We start from the raw sequence: 15135 nt of genomic DNA on the forward strand, positions 1-15135 counted from the left end.
TATATGTAAATGTACACTAATTTGAAACTATAAAGGAAAACAGAGTAGTTATAATGACTACATTCAAAAGCTAGTTGTGAAAATAAAGTAAAACACAGACAAGGAAGATAATAAAAAACTAGGAAAAACTATATACTGTTCTATTCTAATAAGTTTGAAATTTCAATAGACACTTTAGGAAGTTGTAACTCATCAAAATTCACTTTAAACATATATAATCAGAGGAGATTAATAAACCTTATGGAAAAGTTTCAATTAAAGTCACACATAAATCTATAAAAATATATGATTTCCATATAAAACTATTAAAGGAACTCAATTTTACAGTAGCATCAGGCAGAACAGGTTTGAATTAGAAAATCTGACCAACCTTCCCATTTTCTCTGTCTCTCTCTATATATATAGACTACTATATATAGATACGTATATATATATATATATATATATATATATATATATATATATATATAGTAGTTTTCTAACACAAGAAAGCTACAAAATTTAATATAGATTTTCATTTCTTTACTTGTGCATGCAAGGAGTATACTGAGGTGTACTTTACTTAACACCTTTAAAAATGCAAAAACTGGATCAATAAAAATATATACAGGTATATTTGTCTATAATCCTATCACCATATTTAACACTCAATCACTAAAATGTCTTACTAGAGTTATTTTAAAATGAGAACACTAATGCTTTGGTATTTAATTCACCATTTCTTAAATACAATCTCTAAATTGAAATCCTGCACTGATACATATTTCATCCCAGCCCCTCTGTGATACCATCTTCCATCTGAGTATGCTAATGATACTCAGGCAGACATCACATCACTCTTTCAGAATTATAAAGTATTAGATTATTGATTAGGAATGTACCTTAAATATTATGTTGTCCAAACAGCTATCCTATAATTAAAAGATTTCATTTTACCTTTGATCAAACACAGTGACAGAAATATATATTGCCTTGAAAGATAAAATGTTCAGCAATGTAATGACCTGGGAAAAAATCACCTTTGCAACTTCTGCTGAAGTCTTTAATACATTTTGAGTTCATTTTTGTGTGTGGTGAAAGAGAAGGTACACTGTCATTCTTCTTCCGACACCATTTATTGAAGAGACTGTCCTTTTCACAGAGTGTATTAGTGCCACGTTTGTCAAAGGTTAGTTGACCTACACTTTATGTGTGTTATATCTGGGCTCTATAGTGTATTCCATTAGTCTAATGTATTTGGGGTTTTGCTTTTGCCAGTGTCATACAGTTTTGATTACTATAGCTTTGTATAAATTGAAGTCAGGAAGTGTGATGTCTCAAGTTTTGTTCTTGCACAAGATAATAATTGTTTTAACTATGTTAATGGATATATATATTCTGTACAATTGAATGATTAAAAGTTAGTCCAGAAGTTACAAATGAGCCTCATTTTATCTCCTTTCCAAAGCTATTATTCCCAGAGGTAGCAGAGGATTGGGAATGTCTCAATCCATTAGTCTTCTTGCTGTGTTTTTACATGGTAGAAGGTGCAAGGGATCTCTGTGGAGTCTCTTTCATAAAGGCACTAATCCTATTCATGAGAGCAGATCTCTCACAAATAATCACCTTCTAAAAGCCTACCACCAACTTTGAGGCTTAGGAGTTTTGAGAAGACACAAATATTCAGATTATAACAGAGAGATAGAAAAATCATGAAAAATATCTGAATTATTCCATACTACTAATAAAATATAGATGTTAGTAAAGAAAATATTTGTAATATATTCAAAAGCCTCAATCTCTGAGCTTTCTATGACTCCACCTATGGAAAATCCTCATTTCAAATTAAATAGCTCAAAAGATGAGACTTTCCAAAAGGTAAAACTTCTCAAAAGAAAGGACATCATCCACCAGGGAACTGCCTCACAGTTAGTGTGCACTCTGCTGATATCAATATTTATTTATTCTGATAAAATTCTAATATGGGTGAAAATTAAGGATGAGTTTTAATGTAACTCACAGAAAGTTCAAAATTATTTTAAATTCCAGGATTTTCAGAAATTTATTTTTCCAATTAGGCATGAATATAATCAAGATTTGTGACATGTATCTATCTAATTAAAAAGAGCCAACCCTTATTACAGATATTTTCTGATTAAAACAAACATATGTATGTTTCAGAAAAATCTGAGTAAGAACCTGCCTTGGAATCAGAAAATGTGATTCTCTGGGAGGCTTTGCAACAAATTTGGCCATGGACTCTGTGGTAGACACAATTCTGTCCTTTGGTGTTTGTGTCCCATATAATCTTCTCTCTTTGAGTGTGGGCAGGAAGTGTAAGTATGATACAAGATCACTCCTATGATTAGGTTACATCGTATAGCAAAACTAAAGAGATATTGGAGAAATAATTAAGGTCTTTAACCAGTTGACTTTGAATTAATTGCAAGCCCAAATGGGCTAGACCTATTCAGGTGAGCCCTTAAAAGAAGACCTCGAAGTTAGAGACAAGAAACATCAGGAGATGTCCTATTGGTCTTGCATAAGCCAACTGCAAAGATATGGAGAGGGCTATATAACAGGGAATGTCAGATAGCCTCTAAGAGCTGAGGGTCTCTGTCCTACAACCTCGAAGTTCTGAAATCTATCACAACCATGTGGGTATAAAAGAATATCAAGTGAAATTGCAACAAAGCCAATGTATTTTTTTCCAGCCTTCTGAGACCATGAGCAGAAGACAGTTAACCTGTGTCTAACTTTCTGACCTAGGGAATCTTTGAAATAATAAATGTGTGCTGTTTTAAGTCATTATGTTTTTGGTAATTTCTTTTGTAGCAAAGAAGACTAACAACAGCTCTCGTCATTGTGTCATGGAGGGCTGTGGCTGAGATCCTCTCCCCTCTAAAGTGATTTGATTCCACAAGTGTTTGGTTCCATAACCGAGTTCAATTTTATTTTTTAAAATCTGTATATGTCACAGCCTATATTTGAACCTCAACATTTGAAGAGAACGTTCAAAGAAAATTGGGGTATAAAAAAATGCCACCCCATACTCATGGATTGGAAGACTTAAATTGTTAAAATATTCATACTACACAAAGTGATTTACACAGTCAGTGAAATTTCTATCGAAATCCCAATGGCATTTTTACAGAAATAGAAAAAACTTCCTAAAATTCATATGGAATCTCAAAGGATTCTGAATAGCAAAAGGAATCTTAAAATGTTAGAGGCCTCACACTTCCTGATTTCAAAACATACTACAAAGTAATAGTAATCAAGACAGTGCGGTACTGGCATAAAGACATATATAGACCAGTGGAACAGAAATAAACCCTTGTGTATATAAACACATGATTTTTGTCAAGGTGTCAAGACAACACAATGGGAAAAGGACAGTTTCTTCAACAAAAGGTACTGGGGAAAGTGAACATCCAAAACTGAAAATATCAAAGTTGAAACCTTACTTTACAACATACATGAAAATTAACTCAAAAGAATTAAACACCTAAAGATAAAACCTAAAATTAAAAACTTCTAGAATAAAAAAATAGGGGAAAAATCTTCAGAACATTGGATTTGACAATAATTTATTGAACATAACACCAAAACTTAGGCAGTAAAAACAAAAATAGATAAGTTAAAGAAAAAAATAGGCAAAAAATAGACAAATAGGACTACATATGGGAGAAAATATATGCAAATTATGTAGTTGGTAAGGGGTTAATATCCAAAATATATAAGGAACTTCTACAGCTCAAAAATGAAAAAACAAATAACCTGATTTAAAACCACTGTGAAAGAATTTGAATATACAATTCTCCCAAGAAGATATACAAATGGCCTACAAGCGTATGAAAATATGCTCAACATCACTAATCGTGAGAGAAATGCAAATCAAAACTACAGTGAGATATCACCTCATATCCATCAGGATGACTACTATCAAAAAAGCAGAAAATAACAAGCATTGGCGAGGAAACAAAGAAATTCGAACACTATTGACAGGAGTATAAAATGGTAGAGGCATTATGGAAAACAGTATGGAGATTAATTTCAAAAAATTAAAAATAGAATTACCATATGATCCAGTAATCTTACCTCTGAGTATATATCCAAAAGAATGTAAAGCAGGGTCTTGAAGGGATATTTAAACACCCATGTTTGTAACAGCATTATGCACAAGTGGGAAGAGGTGGAAGTAACCCAAACGTTCAATGTCGAATGGATAAAGAAAATGTGTATTATATATTCAGCCTTAAAAATACAAGGAAACCCTGTCACTTGTTACAACACAGATGAACCATGAGGACATTATACTAAGTACAATAAGCCACTTACAGAAAGACAAATACTATATAATTCCACTCATGTGACATATCTAAAGTACTCAAAATCATAGAAACAGAATTTAGAAAGGTGGTTGCTAAGGGCTGGGGTGGAAGGGAAATTCATTTTTTGGATATAGAGTTTCATTTTGCAAGATGGTAAAGTTCTAGAGGATTTTTTGCATAGCAATGTGAGTATATTTAACACTACTGAACCGTACACTTAAAATGATGATGCTAAACTTAATCTTATGTGTTTTTTAGCACAATAAAATAAATAGGTTAAAAAAATCAAATTGAAACCTTTGGAAATAAATACAATGTACATAGCCCATTTAAAAAGTATACGCAGCAACTCTGTTTTGTGAATGATGTTTTAAGTTGAGGATAAGATACTGCTGACTCAAAAACACTCAATACGTAAAAGATATAAAAGGATCTAAAGAAAAATACAATATACATTACAGAAAATTGACACAGCAGGATCATTTAGGAAAAAGAGTTTTTAGATGCTTTTTAATTGAAGTCTTCTGCATTTCTTTTGAACATGTTTCTTGAGGTTAGGAAAAATCAGCTCATTTCTGCCATTAAACTTTCAAAACACAAGCATACAATTGTCAGCTATTCTTTATATGATATATTCCAGGTCAAACACCCAAATATAAAGATGCTTGCTGTCATTGATATGGTCTGTTTACTTGCTTAATATGCCAACATCTGTTTGCTGAACCTGCATATCCACAACTTTCTATATATGGTAATGTGTGGGGCTAAATCAAAGATGGTGGAAGTAACCTACTAGTTGTATGGAAACCATTGGAGAAAAATGCTCTTCAGAGCGCAACATAAAGGTTTTAATCTATTTAGCCCATACCCAAGGATAGCTTTTCTCATGGGCTGGTCACTAATGATAAAATTGCCACTTTTAAGTCTAACCTGCCGATAAGTGTCCTTGTGAGAATTTTAAAAAATGGTATATAGGAAAAACGCATAGCAGACTATGTAAGTCCATAAAAACGTAAAGCATCATTACAATTTTAGAACAAACCTTACTCTTTCGCACTATCTTTAGGTCCCAGTTAGAGCCTGATGAATTATTTCCTCTAAAGTTTCACGATTGTCACTTCTGGTTCTAGTTCTGCATGTAAGGAGCTTGGAAGTTGCCATTCAGTACTAACAAGTAAAAAGCTGAACAGACAAAAAATCAACAACTCTTCTTTGATTCATAATAGGGGGAAAAACATAAGGCAAACCACAGCTTCCAAGATTGGAGAGACAGGGAAATACAGGGAGTTGCTGCTTAGCGGAACAGAGATTTGCAAGAGTGAAAACCACCCTGCAAACCAATGCAGGGGCAGGAAAAGCTGAACTGTAATTGATGAATTGCTGGAGGCTCAATGTGAACAAGTCTGAGTGTTAAAAAATCCAGGGGACCCCAGTCATATGGGGTCCCCCTCAATGTTGTGAGATTTATCTCCAGGAACTTGACCAGATTTCCACAGTAAATATCAGAGAAAAATCCCCATGCGTTTCTAGCAGGGGAAGGGGAAAAGGAACAATTTTGCAATATGCCAAAGCACTCTGTTCTTATTAACAAGGTCTGGCCACAGGAAAAACTAGTTAACCAGAGTCTAACCTGCGGGAGTGTTATCAGAGCCTAAATGACCTGGGGAATGGAGATACCAGCTAGTTCTAATCATCCTGTTCCACCTAAGAGGGGAGAAAAAGCCTGAGAAACTCTTGTGAAGTCAACAGTCCAGAGGTATAGCCTCACTAAAAGACTGAGACCCAGTCATAGGAGCACACAAATTTTCCTTCCCCCCCCCCATCACCACTGCATCATTAAAAACCTATTTACAGCAATTCCTTCTGCCAAGTACTGCATGTCCAACTATCAAGCATTATGAGACATAACAAAAGGCTAAAGGCACAATTTGAAGAGACAGAGCAAACTTCAGAATGAAACATGCAGGGATGATGGAATTATCACGGGAATTGCAAATAACAATGATGAATATGCTAAGGGCTCTAATGGATTAAGTAGAAAGGATGTTGATAATGGGGGAGGCTAAGCATGTGTGAAGATGGGAGTATATGGAAAATTTCTGCACTTTCTTCTCAATTTTGCTGTGATTCTAAAACTGCTTTTAAAAATAAAACCTTAGTTAAAAATATATAAAACAAAGAGATTATAGACAATGTATATTTCAGGTGCTTAGTGAGGAAAGCAGGATAAAGAATGCGGAAGAAGCACCAAGGTACAGGCAGAAGTGTTGTTAATGATCCAGCTGTGCTTATAGAAGTCTATTTCTTTTTGGTTCATACTTCCTATATAGATTATATACCTTTTTCATATATGCTAAATATTATGTAATGCAACTTAAAATGACTGTAATTTAGGATAGACTTGATTCATAGTACCCATAGTTAATGAAATAGGGATATATTTTTCCCTTTCAGCAACAGAGTATACTGGTATTTATTATCTAACCAGCTTTACACATAAGAAAAGAAATATTTAAGCATATTTTAATGTTGCATATTTCTTCTTCAAACTCTATATCTAAATTTTGTTTTAAGTAACTTTTCAAGACCCAGAATCTACATATTTGCCAAAGGATTAGACACATTGAAGGAAATGAACTATACATTTTTGAAAAACATTTTAGAGATGATAAAAAATAATTCCATTCAAGGATGTGTTGAATTTTCTCCACTGACCAAGAAGTACCCAGTCTGATACCATCAATCTTCAGCCATTCCTACTCTCATTAATTTTTGAACTATGATATTGAGTAGGATTCATCTACAGTTGTATGTAATGTTTTAAAATATTTCCAATTTGTGAATTTTAGAATTATTCCAGTTGTGTAAATTTCATTCATTTGAAAGTACCCATAACTTGGCTATTTACAGGCACATTTAAAGGAAAAGGTGAATTAACTTTAATGGGTGTGAAGTGCATCATAAGGCAGCACATCTTCTAGTTAATGTAATCTTAAGGAACCTATGCTACTTTTCTTCTACAAAAATATGGAAGCTGGGATTAAATCCTAGTCCACATAATTCCAAAGCCTGTACTATTTCAACTAGATCTCATACCCACTGAATATTCTAATACTGCCTTTGATTATGAGAATATAGACTCAGATTCTTAATCCTAAAATAATTGGGCTGAGAGGAAACTCAGAGATTATTCTTAGACATGGACCTGAGGTGCGGAACATAGGAGGAAATTGACCAGGATCACCTAGTGAAATTTGTGTTAGAAATACGGATGCTTCATTAATTGGTAAAGATTCTCTAGCTGGTGATTTAATGACATTTTCTTAACATTTATGTTCCCATGCTTTCTGAATGATGAGATGATTGCTGTAAAATTAGTAGTGGGTGAAAGGGGCTTCAAAAGAAAAACAAAATGTAAAATTCCAGAAGACAATTTTCTTTTTTCCCAATTTTTTGTTAAGATTATCAATCACACTAAAAATTTAAAATAACTTAACAGAGAATACCTATAATCATATTTTGTAGATTAATATTTTATTATTCTTCCTCTATCATATATCTGACCCATTTCTCTACACAACCATTAATCCATGTTATTTTTAATAAATTTTGAAGTAAAATTTTCCTGATTCTCTAAGCATGCATATCATTAATTTGAATTCGATATCTGTAGGATTTTAATTTTAATGTAGAATTTACATACAATTAAATATACAATTCATAAGTATACATTCAAAAAGTCTAGAAAAAAGTATTCACCTGTGTAACCCAAAATACTAGCTAGTTACAGAGGTTTATCTTTGCTCAGAAATCTCCCTATGCAGTTCTCTAGTTATTTTTTTGCTCCTATCCCTGCAAGACAACCATTTTGTCCTTTTTCTTTTCCCATATAATAGTTTTCCCTCTTCCAGAATTTCATGTTAATAAAATTATACATGATGTATTTTTGGAAAAATTTTTTCATAATATGGAATAATATTTTTGAGAGCCATTCATGATGTTTAGGATGTTATTAATAGTAGTTAAAATTATATAATATTTTATTTAAGTTTAGAAAAGATTGTTATTTCTCTTGGGTGAATACATAGGGGTAGAATGGCTAGGTCATTGGGTAGATATATATTTAGTTTTCTAAGAAACCACTAGTAAGTTTTCAAAATAGTTTTACCATTTTAACTTCCCGTAAACAATGAGTTTTCCATTTCAGCAAACTTACCAGTGTTTGATGATGCTTCTCTCTTTTTATTTCTCTCTAATATTTATATGAGCCATTTTGGTCGACATGTGGTATCTCATGTGGTTCTAATTTGTATTTCTCTAATTATTAATAATGTTGAGCAAAATGGGGCCTCATTAGCTATTCATAAATTGTCTTAATCTTTATTAGTTTATAGAAATTATATACAATAGTTATCATATTTTTCAAATATATGATTTATAAATATGTCCCCCTTGTCTGTGGCTTAATTATTCACTGATTAATTCTGTCTTTTGATGAGCAGAAGTTTTAATTTTGATGAAGCCTATTTTTAAAAATTTTAAGTTATTTCTTTACATGGTCTAAGAAAACTTTGCCTACCACTAAATCATGAAGATTATTCTACAATTCCACTAAAATATTTCTGATTTTTTACTTTATATTTAGATATGTTATACATCTGAATTAATATTGTATATGATGTGAGGTAGGAATACAGGCTTCATTTTAATATTCAGCTCTTCTTTGTAAAAAAAAAAATGAAGTAATCACAAAATTGTAGATCTATTTCTGGAATTTCTGTTATTTCCATTGATCTTTTTTTGATCCTATGCCAGTAACACACTGACTTGAAATCAGATAGACTAGTTCCCATAACTTCATTTATATTTCTAAAGATTACTTTGGATATTCTGTGTCCTTTGTGTTTCCATTTAAAATTTTAGATTCTATTTGTAATTTTCTACTAAAGAAAAGCTTACTTCAATTATAGGCATACCTCATTTTATTGCACTTTTATTTACTGTGCTTTGCAGTTAATTTGTTTTTACATACTGGAGGTTTGTGGCAACCCTGTGTCTAACAAGTCTATGGGTGCCATTTTCACAACCGCATTTGCTCACTTTGTATCTCTGTGTCACATTCCAATAATTTTTGCAATATTTCAAACGTTTTCATTATTATTATATTTTTATGGTGATTTATAATATATAATCTTTGATGTTAATATTATAATCTTTTTGAGGTGCCAAAAACCATACCTATACATGAAGGCGAACTTAATTGATAAATGTTGTCAGACCACCTGTTCTCCCATCTCTCTCCCTCTCCTCAGGCTTCCCTATTTCCTGAGACACAAAAATATTGAAATTAGGCCAATATTTAGTAACCTTAAAATGGTCTCTAAATGTTCAAGTGAAAGAAAGAGTTACATATTTTTCATTTTAAAACAAAAGCTAGAAATAATTAAACAGTGAGAAAGGTATGTCAAAAGTTGAGATAAGCTGAAACATAGGCCTCTTGCACCAGTTAGCCAAGTTGTCAGTGCAAAGGAAAAGTTCTTGAAGGAAATTAAAAGTGCTACTCTAGTGAACACAAAAATGATAAGAAAGTGGAACAGCCTTATCGTTGGTATGGAGAAAGCTCTAACTGTCTGGATAGAAGGTCAAACTAGCCACAATGTTCCCTTAAGCCAAAGCCTAATCCAGAGAAAGGCCTTAACTGTTTTCAGTTCCATGAAGGCTGAGAGAGGTGAGGAAGTTGAAGAATAAAAGTTTGAAGTTAGCAGATGACTCATGAGGTTTAAGGGAAGAAGCCATCTCCATAACATAGAAGTGCAAGGTGAAGCAGCAGGTGTTGATGTAGAAGCTGCAGCAAGTTATCTGGAAGATCTAGCTGAGATAATTAATGAAGGTGGCTACACTAAACTACAAATTGTCAATGTAGATGAAACAACCCTCTATTGGAAGAAGATGCCATCTAGGACTTTCATAGCTAAAGAGAAGTCAGTACCTGGCTTCAAAACTTCAAAGGTCATGCCACCACTCTGGTTAGGGCTAACGTAGCTGGTGACTTCAAGTTGAAGCCAGTGTTCATTTACCATTCTGAAAATCATAGAGTCCTGAAGAAGTATGCTAAATCTACTTGATCTATGCTCTATAATTGGAACAACAAAGCCTAGATCACTGTACATCTGTTTACAACATGGTTTACTGAATATTTTGAGCTCACTGTTGAGACCTACTACTCAGAAAAAAATGACTTCTTTCAAAATATGACTGCTCACTGACAATGAACCTGGTCACTTAAGAGCTCTGATGGAGATATACAATGACATTAGTGCTGTTTTCATGCCTGAAAACAAAACATCCATTCTGCAGCCCATGGGTCAAGGAGTAATTTCAACTTTCAAGTGTTTGTATTTTAAAAATATATTTTGTAAGGCTATGGCTGCCACTGATAATGATCCCTCCTATGGATCTGGGCAAAGTCAATTGAAAACCTCTGGAAAGGATTCATCATTCCAGATCCCTTGAAGAACATTTGTTTCATGAGAAGAAGTCAAAATATCAACACTAGCAGGAGTTTAGAAGAAGTTGACTCCAACCCTCATGGATGACTTTGAGAAGTTCAAGACTTCAGTGGAGGAAGTCACTCATATGTTGTGGAAATAGCAAGAGAACTAGAATTAGAAGTGGAGTCTGAAGATCTAACTGAACTGCTGCAATCTCATGATAAATCTTTAAGGAATGAGGAGTTGCTTCTTATGGATGAGCAAAGAAAGTAGTTTCTTGAGATGGAAGCTAATCCTGTTGAAGATGCTGTGAAGACTGTTGAAATGACAACAAAGGATTTAGAATATTACATAAACTGAGTTGATGTAGTAGTGGCAGGGTTTGAGAGGATTGACTCCAATTTTGAAAGAAGTTCTACTGTGGGTAACATGCTATCAACAAGCATTAAGTACTACAGAGAAATTATTCATGAAAGGAAGTTTCCATAGATGGGGAAATCTTGATTTTTGTCTTATTTAAGACATTGTCACAGGTACCCCAACCTTTAGCAACCACCACCCTGATCAGTCAGCAGCTATCAACAGTGAGGCAAGACCCTCCACCACCAAAAAGATTTCAACTCACTGAAGGCTCAGATGGTGGTTGGTATTTTTAACAATAAAGTATTTTTAAATTAAGGTATGTACTTTGTTTTTTCAGATATAATTCTATTGAATACTTGATAGACTATAGCACAATATAATGTAAACATAACTTTTATAAACACCGGGAGCAAAAAAAATTGTGACTCACTTAATTGCAATATTGGCTTTTCAGTGGTAGTCTGGAAACAAACCTGCTGTATCTCCAAGGTATGCCTATATGATTGTGACTGTATTGAATCCATAAATCAATTGGAAAAAATAGTTTCTTAACAGCATCGAGTATTCCATTCCATAATTATGTCATTTGTTCCAATTTTTTGCTTTTTCCTATTTTAGTCTTAGCAATATTTTAAATTTTTCAGTGTAGAATTCTTGGACAACTTTTGGTAAATTTATTCCTAGCTATATTTATTTTTAATACTACTGATAACGGAATTGGTTTTTACTGTTTCCAATTGTTTGTTACTAGTATCTGAAATATGGTTTTCAATAATATTAACCTTGAATACTGTGACATTACAAAATTCAATTTTTAGTTCTAAAATTAGTTTTGTATATATCTTAGGATTTCTACAAGCCAATTATATAATATTAAAATAGAAACAATTTTATTTTTTCCTTTCTATCTTTTATATGTTTTAAAGTATTTTTCTTATCTACTTGTACTGGCAAGTGCCTACATAAAATATTGATTATACATAATAAAAGTGGATATTTAGAAAGAAAGTCTTTTATATCCTGAAACTGAGTATTACATTTCTGTTCTTGATAGAATTTTGTTTAGAATTTCTTGTAGGGCAGGTCTGTTTACTATAATTATTTTTTAGTTTCCTTTTATGTAAAAATATATTTTGCCTTAATTCTCAAAGACATTGAAACTGGATTTCAAATTTTGATTTGTCCTTTTATTTCTCCTCACTGCTGTTAATGAATCTATTATCTTCTTGGTTCCAGTTTCAGATGAGAAGTCAATGGTTATCTAAAACATTGTTCCCCCATATGTTGTATTATTTTATCTGCTTTCAAGGTTTTCTCTTCATCTTTGGTTTTCAGCAGTTTAAATATATGTGTAGATGTAATTTTCTCTGTATTTATTCTGCTTTTATTTGCTGAGCTGTTTATATCTATATTTCTTTTGTATTTCACCAAATTGGGAAATTTTTACCCATTATTTTTTCTTTTTTTTAATTTTTTTTAAAATTTTCATTTTATATTGGAGTACAGTTGATTAAAAATATTGTGTTAGTTTCAGGTGTACAGAAAAATGATTCAGTTATATATATACATGTATCTATTCTTTTTCAAATTCTTCTCCCTTTTAGGTTATTACAGAATATTGATCAGAGTTCCCTGTGCTGTACAGTAGGTCCTTGTTGGTTATCTATTTTAAATATAGCAGTGTGAACATGTTAATCCCAAACTCCCAATCTATCCCTCTCCCCCACCCTTCCCCTACAGTAACCATAAGTTTGTTCTCTAAGTCTGTGAGTCTCTTTCTGTTTTGTAAATAAGTTCATTTGTATCTTTCTTTTTTTTTTTTTTTTAGATTCTGCATATAAGCAATATCATATAATATTTGTTTTTCTCTATCTGACTTACTTCACTTAGTAAGATCATCTCCAGGTCCATCCATGTTGCTGTAAAGGGCATTATTTCATTCTTTTTAATAGTTGAGTAATATTCCATTGTATATATGTACCACATCTTCTTTATCCATTCACCTGTCAATGGACATTTAGGTGGCTTCCATGTCCTGGTTATTGTAAATAGTGCTGCAATGAACATTGGGGTGCATGTATCCTTTTGAACCATATTTTTCTCTGGATATATGCCCAGGAATGGGATTCATGGATCATATAATTATTTTTTCAAATATTCCATTCTGCCATATTCTCACCCTCCTTTCCTGTTAGGACTACAACTGAACACTTGTTATACATTTGATATTTTTGCACCAGCTTTAAATATATATATATATATATATACACACACATATGTGTATATATATATTTATACATATATTTATATATGTATATATATATTATCAAAAAATTTTGTATGTATATTTATATATATATATAAATTTTTTGATACTTGATCTGAACTCTCATAAAGACTGTTATTCTGTTATTTAGCTGAGAGGAAACTAACAGACATGAAGCTAATGATAAATATAAGAGCTCTACAGCTGTACATATGGGAATAAATTATATGAATTTCATATATGAATCTATACACTATCCACATGTTTTTTGCTTCTGCTTTTGTTTTTAGTATCTTATTTTTTTGTTACATTATTATGCTGACATTTTTGCTACCTTTTGAGGAAAGTATACATAAACAATGTTTTATTTTCTGACAAAGACTATTTCAAGTCCAATATTTTATTTTTTCCCTATTTTCAGGTGGTTTTTACCCACACCATGCAAAAAAATCTTAACCATAAATTCATTTCAACCAATGATAAAGTACATGGTATCAAATTATAAGGTGGAATTCTTTGAAATACTCTATTATTTTTATTTTAACCTGCCATACAAATCATGCCAGTAGACTTTCCATTCATTTGCTCAATGGTCATTCATATCTCATTTAAATCAAACTGGTTTGTTTTTAATAACACTTAGGGCATTATCAGGATATTAAATTATTCTAGAAACAGTATTTTCCTCACGGAATTTCAGCCTGTGCATGGGCTGAAAACAAGCCTTTCTCCTTTATAAATATTCTCTGGAGGAACAAAGCCATTTTTTAATCAGGATGGTGTCATCATAAGTAGGCTGATAGTATGAAGAGGTATTTGCTGTTTTTGAGGGAAAATGCCATATGCAATTGGTAAAAGTGTACACAGCTGTGTTTGAGTTCATCAAATATCTCACAATAAAAGTCTGAGGTTTGCTAAATTTCCAAATGTGTGTTACCACATGTATTTCCCATTATTTTTAAGCATGGAATGAGTTTCAAAAGGCTCATGTGCTGCAAGTTGCTATTTCATCTATTTATCAAAATAGAAGCATAAATAAGCTTTGCTGTCAATAAATTATGTTGAATGGGTTTACGGCTGTTTTTCTTTCTTCCAGATAACAAGATAGCTCCGAAGTAAACATTCCAAAGCCAGAGGATTCAGGCATAATTGCTAGGATTTTCATATATCTTGGAATATGTGCTTCAACTTACTAAATGTTGGCAACTTTGCTTGGGCACCAAATCAAGTCAATCTTGTGGTTGTATCACATATCTGCAGCTCTACTCTTTTTAGATTAGTTAACCTTTTTTGTTTTGGAATCAGAATTTCCAGAGAGAAAAGACTGTTTCTTGAAGCCTATCTCATAAAACTCTATATTGAACTACTGTGGGTCATTGATAAACTATCTTGCTTAATCTTCAGTCATAATTTTATTAGGCCCCACTTAAAATTGATGTGTTCATGATTTTAGATACATTGTTTAGTCTCTGGTTATTTTCCTTCATAATTTCCCTACTTTACTTTTATCCCTTGGTTAAAGCATGACATTCTACTAATTATTCAGAAGTTTCTTCTTTTGTTGCATTTGCCTCTATTTAAATGTCTAGAGGGGTGGGATAGGGAAGGTGGGAGGGAGGGAGATGCAAGAGGGAAGAGATATAGGGATATATGTATATGTATAGCTGATTCACTTTGTTATAAAGCAGAAACTAACACACCA

At 32.4% G+C, this 15135-nt stretch overlaps 1 pseudogene; it reads left to right on the forward strand.

The window, feature by feature from the left end:
• The first annotated feature begins 9686 nt into the window (after positions 1 to 9686).
• On the forward strand, positions 9687 to 14552 carry LOC133105007 (tigger transposable element-derived protein 1-like; annotated as a pseudogene).
• Positions 14553 to 15135: the final 583 nt, after the last annotated feature.

Source organism: Eubalaena glacialis, chromosome 14, assembly GCF_028564815.1.
Source record: "Eubalaena glacialis isolate mEubGla1 chromosome 14, mEubGla1.1.hap2.+ XY, whole genome shotgun sequence".
Classification (NCBI taxonomy): domain Eukaryota; kingdom Metazoa; phylum Chordata; class Mammalia; order Artiodactyla; family Balaenidae; genus Eubalaena; species Eubalaena glacialis.